The 17,836-nt window shown below is 40.2% G+C and overlaps 1 pseudogene across 1 annotated transcript; it reads right to left on the bottom strand.

Annotated features, from left to right (window-relative positions):
• Positions 1-4,559: 4,559 nt before the first annotated feature.
• LOC309831622 (ADP-ribosylhydrolase ARH3-like) lies at positions 4,560-5,633 on the bottom strand (annotated as a pseudogene). The gene has a single exon. The product of its transcript is annotated as an ADP-ribosylhydrolase ARH3-like (transcript).
• Positions 5,634-17,836: the final 12,203 nt, after the last annotated feature.

Genomic DNA, 17,836 nt, shown 5'->3' with positions numbered 1-17,836 from the left:
TGCAGAATCCCATCTCCCACCAAAATTATCTTAGAGCTTGAAAAACTATTAAGGCTTCATTTTGTTCAAGAAGTTATCTGATCTTTCAAAGGATCCTTCTTGTCTAAGTTTGTGTTTAACTGAGGAGCTATCTCATACAGCCACACACAAATAAAGAAAACAAATATATACATATAAAACATGCCTTTTCTGCTTAGCCAAGACTCAAACATCAAGACTAATCAACACCATCAATTAAAATGTAAAATGTGACAAATTATAAAAATATATATTTTTTATTATCTGGAGAACCATTGCTTTAGGATACAGTTAAAATAAGCTAATGAAGACATTGAGACTCTGAGCTAGGTAAACAAGAGCCAACTTTGCAAAGTAACACTTAAATTATGATGGTCTCCTCTCTAGAAAATGTTTAAATTTTGGCGACTCAGGTTACGATGTTCTCCCAGATTTTGAAAGCTTTTCCATACAGTCTAATGAGGAACTTTGAGGCATAACTCATCAGTATTAAATCAAAAATAAATGTGCTGTTTTCAGATATTTCCTTCAGGGTTGGCCAAAATCATTCTACCATGTAACAGTTTATGGGGGAAAGCAAGAAAGCTTGACTTACGTACAGCGCTGCCACCAGAGTAAACAGTGCCTCAAACCAAGGAAATTTAAAGCACATGCCTTACTGTCAGGTTTAACTTGCTTTACAAACCTGAACAGCCATCCGTGTTATAAAAATCCATTTCTGATATGGTAACTAACATTTAATCATAAAGACGAAATAAATATATTTGTGCAAGTAAACATATGGTAATTATAATTTTTGTCAAAGAACTCAACTTTCCAATGTCCCGTATGGGAAATCATTGAGGAAGTGATGATCATGACAGAGAACCATCATAGAGAAATGTTAACAAAGCAGTATCAGTAAAGAACTAAGACACATGCTACTTTCTAGACTAGAGATACACATATATGGACCTGAAATATAAGGTCATATTGTTTTGTCAACATATTTGCTCTTTCTACATATCTTATATACTGCCCTCCTAACTTATACTGTACAAATCTTTGGCTAAATACAGACTTGGAGCATCAAGGAGACTTGGATTCAAATCTTAAATCTGCCACTTGCTAAAAGGCATGTTCTCTCGCAGGAACGTTTTGAAGATGGCGTCTGGCATTCTTGGAACTCCTGCCACCCAATCTCTTGGTTCTGACTTTATCCTATCAGGGTGCTATCAAGTTGAATGGCTGTTGGTGGTATAATTGTTTGTCTTTGGCCATTAGGCTGCAAGCTGTGTAAGGGCAGGAAGCCTGTCTATCTTGCGCAACACCATGTCCTCAACATCTGTATAATCCCTGGCTTTTTCTAGCCACTTGTTGAATGAATTAATGGATGAATGAGTGACATATAGCTTTGCTTCTCAGCCTTTTCATTCCTTTCAAGCCCACTTAAAATCATCTTTACATGATTTTTTTTCTATACTGACATTTCCACTGTATTTTATTGTTCCAAATTACTTGGAGCTCGTTATTGGATTATTGATTTGGACCCTTGGTCCTATCCATGTTAGTCATCCTACTTGAGTAGGAAAATCAGGTTTTATAAACTTATTTCCTATTGACCTTGAAAATAAGGGGCAGAGCATTTAAAATGACATGCAAAAAAAAAAAAAATCATTTCACTAGCAAGTCAGGAAAAGAAACTGAAAAAAAGATAGTATTTTACTCCCGGACATTTTCAAAGTTCTTCTTCTTGAATTTTATGTCAATCTTCAGTGTTGCTGAGGAGGTGAAGAAATAACACCTTGATCCACCCTGGACGGAGTCCATGAGTGTGATAATTATGGTAAGCAACTCTGATCTCTACTAAAAGCCTTCCCAATGTTCGCCCTCTTTACCCAGCAATGTCACTTCCTTGACTTATCCTAGGAAAATAATCAGAGATGCACCAAAGACTTCTGTGTGGGGATGTTATATGTAAGAGTGTTAATTGAAAATAAAGTAAAAGTATAATAACGTGGGGGGGGGTTGACTTAGTACAATGGAATGCCAGGCATTTATCAAAATTCATGTTACAGAGGGATAATTATACCTGAAAATTATCAGAGATAAAAAAATCACAAAGAAACATGTAAAGTGAAAATTACCCCAATTATAAATATGTATTTGTATAGAAATGTACATATTTAAAATAATATATTTATATTTTATTCATTATTCACACATATGTATATAAGAAGACTAGAATAAAATATACTATAAGTTAGATTTTATGAGGTTATGCTGCAGTAACAAATAATCCTAAAATTTAGTGGTGTAACAATAAAGGTGGGACTTCCCTGGTGGTCCAGTGGTTAAGACAGCCTTCCAATGCAGGGGGTGCAGGTTCGATGACTGGTCAGGGAGCTAATATCCCACATGCCTCGCAGCCAAAAAACCAAAACATAAAACAGAAGCAATATTGTAACAAATTCAATAAAGACTAAAAGAAAGGTCCACATTAAAAAAAAAAAAATTTTTTTTTTAAACAGTAAAGGTTAAATTTCATGCCAGCAGAGCGTCAGTATAGCTCTCCTTCATGTGTCCTCTTTGTCCTACTATTTATTCTTAAAGAACATCCCTTCTTTAGTACTTTGTTTTTCTCATGGCAGAGAGAAAAGGGCCAAGGAGAAACCATGTGATGATTTTAAAGATTGTACCTAGAAGTAGCTCATATTTCATCGGCCAAAGCAAGCCCTAGGGACAAGACTGGCTTCACTGAGGCCAGAGGAATAATCTCTCTCAGAGAAGACCCTGCACATCACATGGGAAAGCAGTGAACGTTAGAAAAAATATATAATTTACCACAATAACCATTGTCTCCTGGTGGTGATAATAGGGCTAATTTTTGTTTTCTTCTTCATACTCCTATATATGTTAGTTTTTTTTCAAAAACGGACTCATGTGTTACTTTTAAAAGCAGAAAATAAGTCACACACAGAAAGAAATCTGTTGTATCACACCACGTGGTTCACCTCCCACTTCACTGCCTCCTGATTGAGTTATACACCGTCATCTGTGGTCAAGTGAGTTCTGATGTATTATTGGCCATGGGTGTTGATCTGGTTGGTCTGCCATTCTTTCTCAATGAGTCATATGTAGACTTCCTTTCAACACATTATGGCCCTATAAAATATATCTATAAACAATATCAATTACATTACTGAAGAGTGACTATTGGTATGGTATGTAACCCAGTGGTTCTCAGCCAGAAACAATTCTGCCCCCCAGACGATATTTGGCAATGTCAGAAGACATTTTTGGTTGCCACAACTTGGTGGGGTCAGGGGGAGGGTGGTCTTCTGGCATCTAGTGGGTAGTGGCGAGGGATGTTGCTAAGGGAAGTCCCCTTCACCCCCCCAAAAAAATTATCTGGCTCAAAATGTTAATAAGTACCAAGATTGAGAAACCTTGTGATCCCATGATTCATACTTAAAGGGAGGACTGGGAACCCTGCAAGTGCTTTGAGATGTAAGTCTTACAGCTCAGGCTTCAGACATGGATGGTGGTTTCTTATGGGTTGACAATCACATAAATGTAACCTATGATTGATGATAGTGCTGTGAATCAGGTTTATTGACCAATCAACATACACATTCATGTATCTTACCATCAGAACTTACGGTCTAAATTAATATTTACAATAATTTAGAAATAATGTCTGGGTGACGACTGTGAGCCAGAGTCTTGGGAGAAATTGTTCTGGTATTTTGCACAGGAAATTGTTGCTGACTTGAGGAGGAGTATTTGGAATAAAAGCAAGGAATGTTCTGACGGTTTGTCAGTCATGAGTAACTTCAACTCTTACAGTTATTACCATCATTTGTGTACATGTCTGTCACTTTACCTTCATCTGTTATGTATTTGGGAGATGAAGGAGAACAAGAGTGACATCACCACAATATTCAGACATATCTTGTAATATTTGTCTTAACACATTCTGTTGTCAAGGGTTATTAATTGACTACAATCTTTTTTTTTGGGGGGGGGTGGGATTTAAAAAACTGTTTATTGCTCTGTGACTTCGTCTGGAAGCTGTTAACAAGACCCATGACAGCCAAGGGCCAGGTGTGCATTTAGATCAGCTAGATTCACGTGTCCACCTCCTGATGCATATAAACCTGGCACTCAGGGGCCCTGCACAGTCAAAGGCAGGCTTCCTGGCAAATTGGTTAAATCCCAACAAGGAGAAATGATGCTGCAGATCATTTCCACCTCCCCAAATCCCATGTCCTAGATAATAAAGGAAAATGCCGCAAGTACTGCTCCAAAATAAAACCGGCCCCGGTCCCTTACGTCTGACAGAGGAGCCAGGAGCACCGAGGCTCTGCGGAAGCCAGGAACCCAGCACCAGAAGGCACCCGTCCCTCCCTCACTGTTCAGTGACCTCCCCAAAGGAGTCCCCAGCCCCAAGGGTGCACTCCGGCCACACTGCAGGAAGACCAAGGCAGGGAGCCCAGGGTTTCCAATCGGAGCTGTAGTTGGTCCTGCTGGGTATGGTGGAGCCCCAGCAACTGTGGCCCTCACAGACTCTCCTGGAAGACCCGGTGCAGGCTCTGGGCCAGGACGTCAGTCTCCTCATAGCCCTCACAGCTTTGCTGCCAGCTCTCTGGCACCTCTTCCATGCCATAGTAGGCACCAGCAGTGGCCCCGGCCATGGTGGCAATGGTGTCTGTGTCCCCACCAAGTGAGATGGAATAGATGAGAGTCCTCTGGAGGCAGAGGGGATCTCGGGGTCAGGCTCCATGCAGCACAGGAAGCAATAGATGGCGGTGGGCACAGATTCAAAGGCAGCGATGCCACTCCCTAGCTTGGACACCACCTCCTCTCTGGTCACTGCGTTCTGCTCTAGAAGCTCCCCAATCTTCTTCAGTCGGCTGGAGTACGACGCTCCTCCATGCCCAACTCCCGGGCACCTGACACTTCTTGGGTGTCACTGTCCAGCTCCTCCATACGGGCCAGGAGTTGTTCAAGGAAGTGCTCACTGGACGACTCACCCTGCAAAGCCAGGTGCGCAGCCAGGGCCTGCAGGATGGCACCCTTGTAACCCAGGGAGGAGGCGTGTGTCAGCTGGGCCGAGAGCCGGGCAAACTTGTGCACATCCTGGACGCTGTTATAGGCCGGGGAGATGCCGGCCCCCGGCATGGCGCCCCCGTTGCCGTTGGAGCCTTTGCCATTAAACTGGACCGGGACGGCTCAAAGCCATCACGGCACTTGGGGCTCAGGAGCTTCCTGAAGACGGTGATCACTCCAGCACCATAACCCCGTCAGGGTCTTTCTTGTACTCCTGAGCAAACCGGTGAGCCGTGTCCACCTCGTCGAAGGCCCCCTTGGCCAGCAGAGACTGCACCAGCGCCCCGGCCCCGGCCGGCCGTGTCGTCGGTGTAGCAGAGTGCTTCTGGCCGCGCGCTCCCCGACAAGCCGGGGTCCGGCTCCAGATCCTGGACCTGACGCGAGACTGAAGTCAGGTCGGCGGTGTCGCGCGCCTCGTCGACGGCGCCCACGCCCACGCAGTCCCCGAGCAGCGCGCCCGCCAGGCAGCCTCGGAAGCGGCAGAGGGAGCGGGCCGCCGCCGTCATCACCGCCGCCGCCGCCATCCGCGAGGACCGGCCCCCGTTTGACTACAATCTTGATTCTAAATTTAAAACAAATGTTACACGAAGGTCTCAATTTACAAGATGATTTTAATAAAAGGTTTCACGTATAAAATTATTTTTAAATAATTAAGATACGACCTGTGCTATCTTTACTTCATCTTGCCACATCTGTCCCTATTCCTTATCCTAGAAATTTCATCCCACCAAAAGTCAGAGCCTTCTTTTCGTCATCTGCCTTATGCTACACTTCCAAATCCTCACAAAACAGTCACTCCTTCCTCCCTAGTATGTGTATCAGCACTGCCGTCCCTGCAACACCTCCCATCACATCACAGTGTTTAAGCTTGCCTTTTAACTAAATGATGGGCTTCTAAAAAAAAAAGCAAAGAGAGACTGCTTACATCTATCTTTGTAACCAAGAGACTTACATAATGTGCAGTTCATGGCAGGTGTCAATCAACAGTAATATGTTAATGAATTCCCCCAGTGACCAGGTTTAATTATAGAGAGGGAAGAATATATTAGGGCTATTTTTATATTAAGGGATGAATGACTAGCTTTTCAAAAGAGCACATAGGCTGACTCAAAGGAATGACTATTTGGTGGTGACATTGTGCTAGGGAGACAGTAGAATAGAAGAGATATTTTGAGGCAAGAGAGGCTTCCTAGGTTCCTCAATTCATTACTCCACGGCAATGACCTACTCCAACATGACGAGATCCTGCTATGCTCTAAAGAAAGAAAGTACATCTAGGACATTGTCCTTGACGATGTGAGTTCTTCAAACTGAAAAATATTTTTCTTAAAATTAATGCTGATGAAATTCTAACACATATTGCAATCACATGGCTGAAAAAGTATTTGACCACATGTTAACAATACCAGTTTGATTTAAGAAATTATTATTGATACTTTTAGCATACACCTGTAGCTATAGAACCTAACTACCAAACATAGGGTGAGAATTCTTCTAAATTTCAGTTTATTAAGTTATAGTTTTTAAAATACTATAAAATATTGATTGTCCCTTTTATTTTTTTTCAGGTCCAACATTCACTTAACTTCCAAAAAATACATATTCTGCCAATAATTTCTATCTTTGTCCCTTGTTGCTCTTAGATCTTAATGGCTACACTGTATACTTGGAGTTCTTGGTAGTATTCGATTTAGTGTTTAATTATACTCTTCCTTCTATTGATCACTAATACATTCTTATATATGCCGTACCTCCCAATGAAAGTTCCTTGAAAGAGGGGTTGAGTTGCAGACAGCCATTCTTTTTTTTTTTTTTGCGGTACGCAGGCCTCTCCCATTGCGGAGCACAGGCTCTGGCCGCGCAGGCTCAGCGGCCATGGCTCACGGACCCAGCCGCTCCACGGCATGTGGGATCTTCCCGGACCAGGGCACGAACCCGTGTCCCCTGCAGCAGCAGGCGGACTCTCAACCACTGCGCCACCAGAGAAGCCCCCCAGACAGCCATTCTTAATTTAAAAATGGGTTGTATTCCCAAAATCATACATGTTTTCAACATATATTTATTGATCACCTATTCCCATGCCAGCCTCTGTGTTAAATATAGGGAATAAACACAGCCTACTCAATAGGAAGTTGATTTTTTTTAAATTTAGAATGCATTATTCCACAGAAGTGGTACTTTTAAAGGAGGTTAGCTTCCCAGATGAACCCCACAAATCAATTTATATATCATATAGTTCTATTACTTTTATTCTTTGTTCCCCCTTCCCAATCCTATACTGTAAAAGTACTAACTTCCCAGTACTAACTTCATTCTCTCCAATAAGAATAAAATTTAAGTTGTGGCACACAAAAATATTTTCCACAAATGGCAACGAACAAATAGTATTTCAATACTGCAATGAACAAAACAGGAGCTGAGACTCGGCCCAGCTCCTAGGGTAGATCTCAACTACTCTGAGTCCCTGAGCACGTGACTTTCTCCTGACTGTTCCTATGGAGTCAGAAGTGTAGCCAGACTGAAGGGAAAGATCCTTACCCTGTTTGAAAGAGAGGATTATTTTTGTCTCTCTACCACTGGAAGTGACCCAGGAAGGGATAGTTCTGACTACCCCTGGCTGTTCTCTCACACCCAGGAGAGGAAACAGCCTGGATGGTCCCAGGCAGAGTGTGACAGTGCAAAGAACTCTGGTCCCAATGCCATCTCCAAGTTACTAAACTAGCCAGACCTGAAGTCTCACTTACTTCTGGAATTTCTAGGATGTAATATTATAATTTTCTTTTATCTGAAACCAGTTTATGTCAGGTTTGTATTACTTGCAGCCAAAACAATTCTAAACAACCCAGTATCAAACATGTTGGATTAGAGAACACTGTAATCTTCTATTCATCTTATTCTAATCCTAGCAATGAGTCCATCTATAATCTCCTATATCTGATTTTTCTGAGGTGTACTGGACAGATATCCCTTGCTTATAGAGGAACAATTTTTTGTTATGATTAGAGTCCTCAGTGCCTCACTTTTTTCCCAAAACAGAAAAAAAAAAAAAAAACTTCAGTTACCAAAGGAAGAAAATGGCAGGAAGCCCTAAAACAAGCTATTTTTCTTTTTCCACTTCAAATGATGCTCAAATCTTAGCCAGTTTCTTTTCAACAGTTCACCACGACCTCTAAAAATCTATGTGTGTGCTGCCTTGGTAGCTACCCTGAATTCCAAATTACCCTGCACACCCGTTCCTAATCACGGAGATCTTGATTGGAACTAAATTTGTTCTCTGTGCAGAAATCACTCATGTTCCAAGAGCAGTTTCTCCTCTGGTCAAATTAGCTGTGTAAATATTACGAATAAAAATATATGTAGGGGCAAGTGGATTACAAAAAGGCATTTCCTTATAAGTGATCCATGTGACTCCAAATTAGAATGTGTCTTAAAAATAGGGAGAGCCTGGGAAAGATTAGTAGACCAAAACAAATGGTGCCCATAAACTGCCCCAGATTTGTAGACCAAATTCTCAACAGCGTAAAGCTTGAAAAAAAAAAAAAAAAAAGGGAAGAAACATGGGAAAGAGGGAGAGAGGAAAGTTTTAGGTATAATACTTTTAAATCCTAAAATACAAGCTGGATTTTGAAAAACAAGGCTGAGGTAGATTGGGCAGTATGTATAGATTGAGGCTATCTTTGGCTTTTTCTAAATTTCTGCCTTTAAGATGTTTCCATCCTATTGAAAATGATTTAATTCATCCTTTCAGAATTTTTTTAAACAAATCACGTATTTAAACTTGTTTAGTACTTAGAAAGGGAATAAACAAAACACACCCAACATCTTTTATTATTATATAAAGCCTGGAGAGGTTCTGTCTTCTCCTATGAAGAGTGTGGTGCTGTCTTCTCTTATGAAGATAATCAACCACATTATACAAGGCTGAAGGGCATAAAAATACACATTTGTAACACCATAACATTCTGCTGCTTTCCTTGGGAAAATCATATTTATCCTTGAACATCACATCTTAATACAGGGGGAAAGGTCAGCAGCAGAATATTGTTACTCATTTTCTCTTGTCTCCTTCTATTATACCATTTGCTTGGAATTTGTTCATTTGATCTTCATCTGAGAAGCAGAAGTAAACAAATCTTGCTAACTGTTCAGTCCGTTTCAAAACCAGCTAATACTGCTTATCCAGTGCTGGAATCTTAGACAACGATGATTATACTTTGATGCCATAATGTTCAGGAATCCTGTGGGCCAAAGGAAAACTATATATACATATATAATTTTGCCAGAAAAAGTTTCGTCTTGGAAAATTACCAAACATATGCCTTATTCCATTTGTATATTTTTAAAATAAAACTACTACCATGAACAGTAGTTAATGAGTGACAAGTGGTGAGTTGATTGTGGTTCAGAATGAACCATCTTATTAGAAAAAATATAGATACAAATTATACTTCAACACATACCTGAAATAGTTTCTAAATCCACACATCTAGTCCCCTGGGGTTAACTCTTATGCAAATCAATAGCTGAGTTTCTCGATTATCACATGATAAAATCATGCTAGTTCAAATTTAAATATTAATTACTGAAATATGCATCCTACAAAACTAGATACTGTTAAAAATTACTCTTCTTACGAAACTGCTTGAAAAGGAAGGGCTCTGTGTGTGTATGTGTGTTTGCTTTTCAAAAAGCTGAGGTATCTATTAGATAAGTGTGAAAAGGAAAGATATTCCTTCTTGGCCATATTACATAATGTCTTCATTTTTCTTTTTATTTAAGTATTTTATTTAAACATTTAAATTCAAGTCTAAATTCATCTGCCTTCTTGTCAAATGTACTACCACTCTCCCACTAATCCAATGGGTTTCCCACTAATCCCAAACAATCGCCTTCCCTCCAGACCAGTCTTTTGTTTTGTTTTGTTTTTTTGTGGTACGGGGGCCTCTCACTGTTGTGGCCTCTCCCGTTGCGGAGCGGAGCACAGGCTCCGGACGCGCAGGCTCAGCGGCCATGGCTCATGGGCCCAGCCGCTCCGCGGCATGTGGGATCTTCCCGGACCGGGGCACGAACCCGTGTCCCCTGCATCGGCAGGCGGACTGTCAACCACTGCGCCACCAGGGAAGCCCCAGACCAGTCTTTTAATTTATCCTTCCAGATGCCTCGCTCAGTTCTGCCATTCTTATTGTTATGACTTTGCTCCTGCTTGTGAAAAGTTGCAACATTTAGGACCATCCCACCATCACTTCTGTTTTACTTGTCCTGATTCTTTGCATTTTAACTGCCTCTTCTTACATAAACAACTTTTTGGCAATCAAGCCTAACTGATATATCTCACATGTCTTCATTACCAAACCACACATAAAGTCATCCCTGGCAATTCAGCTCTTAATTGTTCTGATTCACTAACATTAGTGCTTTTTTCCTAACCACACTATAGACCTACAGAGAGCAAATAATTTGATCCTCTCATAACATAGCAACTTGAGCTACCGTACCTTGTACATTGATTGATTCTTCATAATTATATTTTCTGAAAATTCTAGCTACAGAAACTTGTCCCACAATATAATTTAATGGAAAAAAAACAAGTAGCAAAATAGGATATATATTTTAATTCGTGCTAAAAAATGTTATATTTTTACATTTCCATAGGCTGGAAAAATTCTAGAAAGCTACCAGACCCCCAAACTTCACAGTAACTACCTCTGAAGAACAAGTAAGTAAGCAGGACTTTGGCAAGATGGCTAGAAGTGATGGGAACTATAAGAGGCTTTAATATTCCTTTGAAAAAATATTATAATGTTCGTTTTTATTTTATAGAATGAACATTATGATTTTCATAATTTCAAAACTAGCAAAAGACAGGGCTTCCCTGGTGGCGCAGTGGTTGAGAGTCCGCCTGCCGTTGCTGGGGACACGGGTTCGTGCCCCGGTCAGGGAAGATCCCACGTGCCGTAGAGCGGCTATGCCCCATGAGCCATGGCTGCTGAGCCTGCACGTCCGGACCCTGTGCTCCGCAATGGGAGAGGCCACAACAGTGAGAGGCCCGCGTATCGCAAAAAAAAAAAAAAAAAAAAACTAGCAAAAGACAGAATTAATAAGTATTGTATGACTAACTTCCATTTTTATGAATACTCCATGTTTCTAGAGGTGCTGCTCAGCAATTCTAAATCACAAGGTCTGACCTTTCCCCCAGGAGACCTCTGGGCGTGACAGTTCAGCCAGTTCAGCCACAGCTAATATATACGCACTGAAAAGCTCACCAGATCATAGCAAACTGTTCCCTCTTTGAAGAAAAAGTACCATATGGAGATAAATGTATTGATGATTCATAAAATTTGTATTTGTAACTTCTCTGTTTGAATCAATACCTTGTAATGCAGGGGAATATATAAATTGACCAGTGATCCTTCATCTAGTATTTTTTTTTAACATTTCTTTTTAACTTATGTCTCATTAAATGTGTTTGTTGTTTACAGCATTCTTTTTTTTTTTTTTTTTTTTTTTTTTTTTTGCGGTATGCGGGCCACTGTTGTGGCTTCTCCCATTGCAGAGCGCAGGCTCCGGACGCACAGGCTCAGCGGCCATGGCTCACGGGCCCAGCCGCTCCGTGGCACGTGGGATCCTCCTGGACGGGGGCACGAACCCGTGTCCCTTGCATCGGCAGGCAGACTCTCAACCACTGCGCCACCAGGGAAGCCCAGCATTGCCTTTTTGATTTCCAGCTTACTTCCTGAAAAGCAGACCTTGTGACTCAGATTTGGGTACAGCTGGTTTATTTGGGAAAGTGAGGCCAGGAAACTTACATGAGAAAATCAGAGACGTGAGATGGGAGAAAAGTCAGTGAAGTTTGCAAATAGTCAAATAACCCCGGTAGAAAACTGGGGCTCAGTTGCCCTGAAGATGCTCTGAGAAATATTTTCCTTGGGGCTGGGGAGGCTGGAAGATTTGTACAATGATTTCATGCTTTTTTTGTTTGTTTATTTTTATTATTTTAGATTTTTTTTTTGATGTGGACCATTTTTTAAAGTCTTTATTAAATTTGTTACAATTCAGCTTCTGTTTTATGTTCTGGTTTTTTGGCCATAAGGCATGTGGGATCTTAGCTCCCCGACCAAGGATAGAGCCTCACCCCCTGCATTGGAAAGCAAAGTCTTAACCACTGGACCACCAGGGAAGTCCGTGGTAATTTTTTTTTTAACATCCTGATTGGAGTATAATTGCTTTACTATGTTGTGTTAGTTTCTGCTGTATAACATAGTGAATCAGGTCTATGTATACATACATCCCAATACCCCCTCCCTCTTGCGACTCCCTCCCACCCTCCCTATCCCACCCTTCTAGGGGGTCACAAAGCACCAAGCTGATCTCCCTGTGCTATGCAGCTACTTCCCACTAGCTATCTATTTTACATTTGGTAGTGTATATATGGCTATGCCACTCTCTCACTTCATCCCAGCTTACACTTCCTCCTCCCCATATCCTCAAGTCCATTGTCTACATCTGCGTCTTTATTCCTGTCCTGCCACTAGGTTCATCAGAACCATTTTTTTATAGATTCCCTATATATGTGTTAGCATACGGTAATTGTTTTTCTCTTTCTGACTTACTTCATTCTATATGACAGACTCTAGGTCCATCCACCTCACTACAAATAACTCAATTTCATTTCCTTTTATGGCTAAGTAATATTCCATTGTATATATGTGCCACATCTTCTTTATCCAATCATCTGTCAGTGGACACTTAGGTTGCTTCCATGTCCTGGCTATTGAAAAGAGTGCTGCAATGAACATTGTGGTACATGACTCTTTTTGAATTATGGTTTTCTCAGGGTATGTGCCCAGTAGTGGGATTGCTGGGTCATATGGTAGTTCTATTTTTAGTTTTTTAAGGAACCTCCATACTGTTCTCCATAGTGACTGTATCAATTTACATTCTCACCAAGAGTGCAAGACAGTTCCCTTTTCTCCACACCCTCTCCAGCATTTATTGTTTGTAGATTTTTTGATGATGGCCATTCTGACCGGTGTGAGGTGATACCTCATTGTAGTTTTGATTTGCATTTCTCTAATGATTAGTGATGTTGAGCATTCTTTCATGTGTTTGTTGGCAATCTGTATATCTTCTTTGGAGAAATGTCTGTGTAGGTCTTTTGCCATTTTTGGATTGGGTCGTTTGTTTTTTTGATATTGAGCTGCATGAGCTCCTTGTGTATTTTGGAGATTAATCCTTTGTCAGTTGCTTCATTGGCAAATATTTTCTCCCATTCTGAAGGCTGTCTTTTTGTCTTGTTTATGGTTTCCTTTGCTGTGCAAAAGCTTTTAAGTTTCATTAGGTCCCATTTGTTTATTTTTGTTTTTATTTCCATTTCTCTAGAAGATGGGTCAAAAAGGATCTCGCTGTGATTTATGTCATGGAGCATTCTGCCTATGTTTTCCTCTAAGAGTTTTATACTGTCTGGCCTTACATTTAGGTCTTTAATCCATTTTGAGTTTATTTTTGTGTATGGTGTTAGGAAGTGTTCTAATTTCATTCTTTTACATGTAGCTGTCCAGTTTTCCCAGCACCACTTATTGAAGAGGATATCTTTTCTCCAATGTATATTTTTGCCTCCTTTATCAAAGATAAGGTGACCATATGTGTGTGGGTTTATCTCTGGGCTTTCTATCCTGTTCCATTGATCTATATTTCTGTTTTTGTGCCAGTATAATACTGTCTTGATTACTGTAGCTTTGTAGTATAGTCTGAAGCCAGGGAGCCTGATTCCTCCAGCTCCATTTTTCTTTCTCAAGATTGCTTTGGCTATTCGTGGTCTTTTGTGTTTCCATACAAATTGTGAAATTTTTTGTTCTAGTTCTGTGAAAAATGCCATTGGTAGTTTGATAGGGATTGCATTGAATCTGTAGATTGCTTTGGGTAGTATAGTCATTTTCACAATGTTAATTCTTTCAATTCAAGAACATGGTATATCTCTCCATCTGTTTGTACCATCTTTAATTTCTTTAATCAGTGTCTTATAGTTTTCTGCATACAGGTTTTTTGTCTCCTTAGGTAGGTTTACTCCTAAGTATTTTATTCTTTTTGTTGCAGTGGTAAATGGGAATGTTTCCTTAATTTCTCTTTCAGAATTTTCATCATTAGTGTATAGGAATGCAAGAGATTTCTGTGCATTAATTTTGTATCCTGCTACTTTACCAAATTCATTTATTAACTCTAGTAGTTTTCTGGTAGCATCTTTAGGATTCTCTATTATAGTATCATGTCATCTGCAAACAGTGACAGTTTTACTTCTTTTCTGATTTGGATTCCTTTTATTTCTTTTTCTTCTCTGATTGCTGTGGCTAAAACTTCCAAATCTATGTTGAATAATGGTGGTGAGAGTGGGCATCCATGTCTTGTTCCTGATTTTAGAGGAAATGGTTTCAATTTTTCACCATTGAGAATGATGTTGGCTGTGGGTTTATCATATATGGCCTTCATTATGTTGAGGTAAGTTCCCTCTATGTCTACTTTCTGGAGAGCTTTTATCATAAATTGGTGTTGAATTTTGTCAAAAGCTTTTTCTGCATCTATTGAGATTATCCCATGGTTTTTATCCTTCAGTTTGTTAATATGGTGTATCACATTGATTGATTTGTGTATATTGAAGAAGCCTTGCATTCCTGGGATAAACCCCACTTGATCATGGTGTATGATCCTTTTAATATGCTGTAGGATTCTGTTTGCTCATATTTTTTGAGGATTTTTGCATCTATGTTCAACGGTGATATTAGCCTGTCATTCTCTTTTCTTGTGACATCTTTGTCTGGTTTTGGTATCAGAGTGATGGTGACCTCGTAGAATGAGTTTGGGAGTGTTCCTCCCTCTGTTATATTTTGGAAGAGTTTGAGAAAGATAGGTGTTAGCTCTTCTCTAAATGTTTGATAGAATTCACCTGTGAAGCCATCTGGTCCTGGGCTTTTGTTAGTTGGAATATTTTTAATCACAGTTTCAATTTCGTTACTTGTGATTGGCCTGTTCATATTTTCTATTTCTTCCTGGTTCAGTCTCGGAAGGTTGTGCTTTTCTAAGAATGTGTCCATTTCTTCCAGGTTGTCCATTTTATTGGCATATAGTTGCTTGTAGTAATCCCTCATGATTCTTTGTATTTCTGCAGGGTCAGTTGTTACTTCTCCTTTTTCATTTCTAATTCTGTTGATTTGAGTCTTCTCCCTTTTTTTTCTTGATGAGTCTGGCTAATGGTTTATCAACTTTGTTTACCTTCTCAAAGAACCAGCTTTTAGTTTTATTGATCTTTGCTATTGTTTCCTTCATTTCTTTTTCATTTGTCTCTGATCTGATCTTTATGATTTCTTTCCTTCTGCTAACTTTGGGGTTTTTTTGTTCTTCTTTCCCTAATTGCTTAGGTGTAAGTTTAGGTTGTTTATTTGATATTTTTCTTGTTTCTTGAGGTAGGATTGTATTGCTATAAACTTCCCTAAGTGGTATTTTTTTATACCATAGCCTGGAACAATTCCTTCTGAGAGATCAGGCCTATGAATAATCATTCTGGGTGAGAGAATGTTTGACTCATTACCATCATCATAGGGTAATTTTAGATTTGTTCTAGGGCAGCGGTTCTCCAACTTTTATATCGAGCATCAGAATCACCGGCAGGCCTTACTAAGAAGATTATTGGCCCCTCTCCCAGAGTTTGTATTGTCTTAGATGAATCTGCATTTCTTACAAGTCCATAAGTGACGGTGATGCTGAGGCTGCTGATCCAGGACCACTATTCCATGGGTACTGAGGTTAATTTTTGTCCCTAATTTTTCAAGTCTTTTGTTCTTTATTTTTCAAAGTCCAGTCTTTCCCAATTTAAAGCCTATGCCTTTTTGATTCAAATGAAATTGATATAAAGTAAATCAGCCAATTAAAATTTCAATACTACGGTAGAATCTCTGGAGCCTGGTAGTCCCTGGGATTTATTTTCTTTCTTTACTTTGATAAATTTCTCTGCCTTAGCACAACAGAATTTCTAAATTACCATTTACCTCCTCAGTACCTCCAATTTCTTACTAATTAACCAAAAGCAAAAATCCTTGAAATCATATGAGTAGATTAAAAAAGGAAAAAACAAAATCTCCTAAAAAAAAAATCATCATCATCACCATTCTTATCTACCTGGAAGCATAGATATCTCTCATGAATGGAAATGCCAAAACCCAGACAATTTTCCCCACAGCATTTAAAGACTTTGGCATGTTTCATGATCAGTGATAGAACAGCTTTATTTCAAATGAATTGGAGCTCATTTGTTTGACAAAATAATTGGCAGCAACATGAAAGTTGCATATTCTTGCTACGATCTTAAGATTTTGTTTACTTGAATATTTGTTGAGTTAGCAGTCATAAGATGCCTCCTGTCCGTAAGATAGAAATATACGAGTTGCTCAGGAGGACAGCCTTCCCTGGCCTAGGCTTAACAGAAATATCTCTTTGGGGACTCATAAAGAAGACACTGATAAACAACACACTTAAGAACATTGATTCAATAAAGACTACAGGGACCTCCCTGGTGGCACAATGGATAAGAATCGGTCTGCTAATGCAGGGGACACGGGTTCGAGCCCTGGTCCGAGAAGATCCCACATGCCTTGGAGCAACTAACCCTGTGTGCCACAACTACTGAAGCCCTCATGCCTAGAGCCCGTGTTCCATGACAAGAGAAGCCACTGCAATGAGAAGCCTGTGCACCGCAACGAAGAGTAGCCCCCACTCACCACAACCAGAGAAAGCCCACGCAGAGCAACAAAGACTCAACGCAGCCAAAGATAAAATAAAATTTAAAAATTTTAATTAAAAGAAAAGAAGACTACAATCATTTCTTATGAATGCTTCTCCTCACCTGCCTCAGTGCTTACTGAGGGCATGATGCCAAATACAGTTCAGTAAGTTCCACTGGGTGACAAAATAATTTGGTAAAGTATACAACTGTCTGGTAGACTGGCAAATGTTAGAAAAATTGAAGACATGGATAAAATGCATATCCTTTGGGTGTTATTCTCCAAATATTGTTTCTTGAGACAAAAATCTATGATAAGAATTGGGCAGCTGGAGAGGAAAAGGGGAGGCAGCGATAAATGCAAGGAGAGACTAGGGGTGTGCACCTTTCCGCCGGTGCTGCTGCTCTGGTGGTGGGTGTTGTTATCACTGTTGTGGGAGGCGTTGCAGTAGGCGGCAGCTTGGAGTGAGAGAAGAAGTGATTTATTCCTCGACTCTTCATCACGGTGCAAATGAGCAGGCAACCCTGGCCTTGTTTGGAGCCACCCTTGGTCTTTTGGCACCAGCTGTGTGTACTCTCCATGGGAGAATTGTTAAGTTCAACACCTGCTGGATAGGGCTCCAGCTGATTAAATGGCGGATTTTCTGTTGACCTACATGCTAAGCCCAGGTCCACTCCTGGGAAAAGCTTTAGCCAGGTAAAACTCATGAACGGCAAGGTACCTAAAAGGGCATCTTGCATGGACTGTCCAGGGGCAATTTCAACCCCTTTGTATTGACCTTTACAGAGATGCCTGAAGACCTGCTCCACACACATGTAAATACCACCATATATATTCTGAGAAACATAAAGAAGAAAGAAAGAAATGCCATATTCTGCCATTGTTCACATACACTCTTAAACAATTTGTGTGTTGTGGAGTAGAGAGGTGGGAGCATGTCCAAAAAGGACTATGTGTCT

This window comes from Grampus griseus, assembly GCF_964374135.1.
Source record: "Grampus griseus genome assembly, chromosome: 13".
NCBI classification, from domain to species: Eukaryota; Metazoa; Chordata; class Mammalia; order Artiodactyla; family Delphinidae; genus Grampus; species Grampus griseus.
Note: the sequence above shows the minus strand (reverse complement) of the source record. Positions and strands in the feature narration are given on the sequence as shown.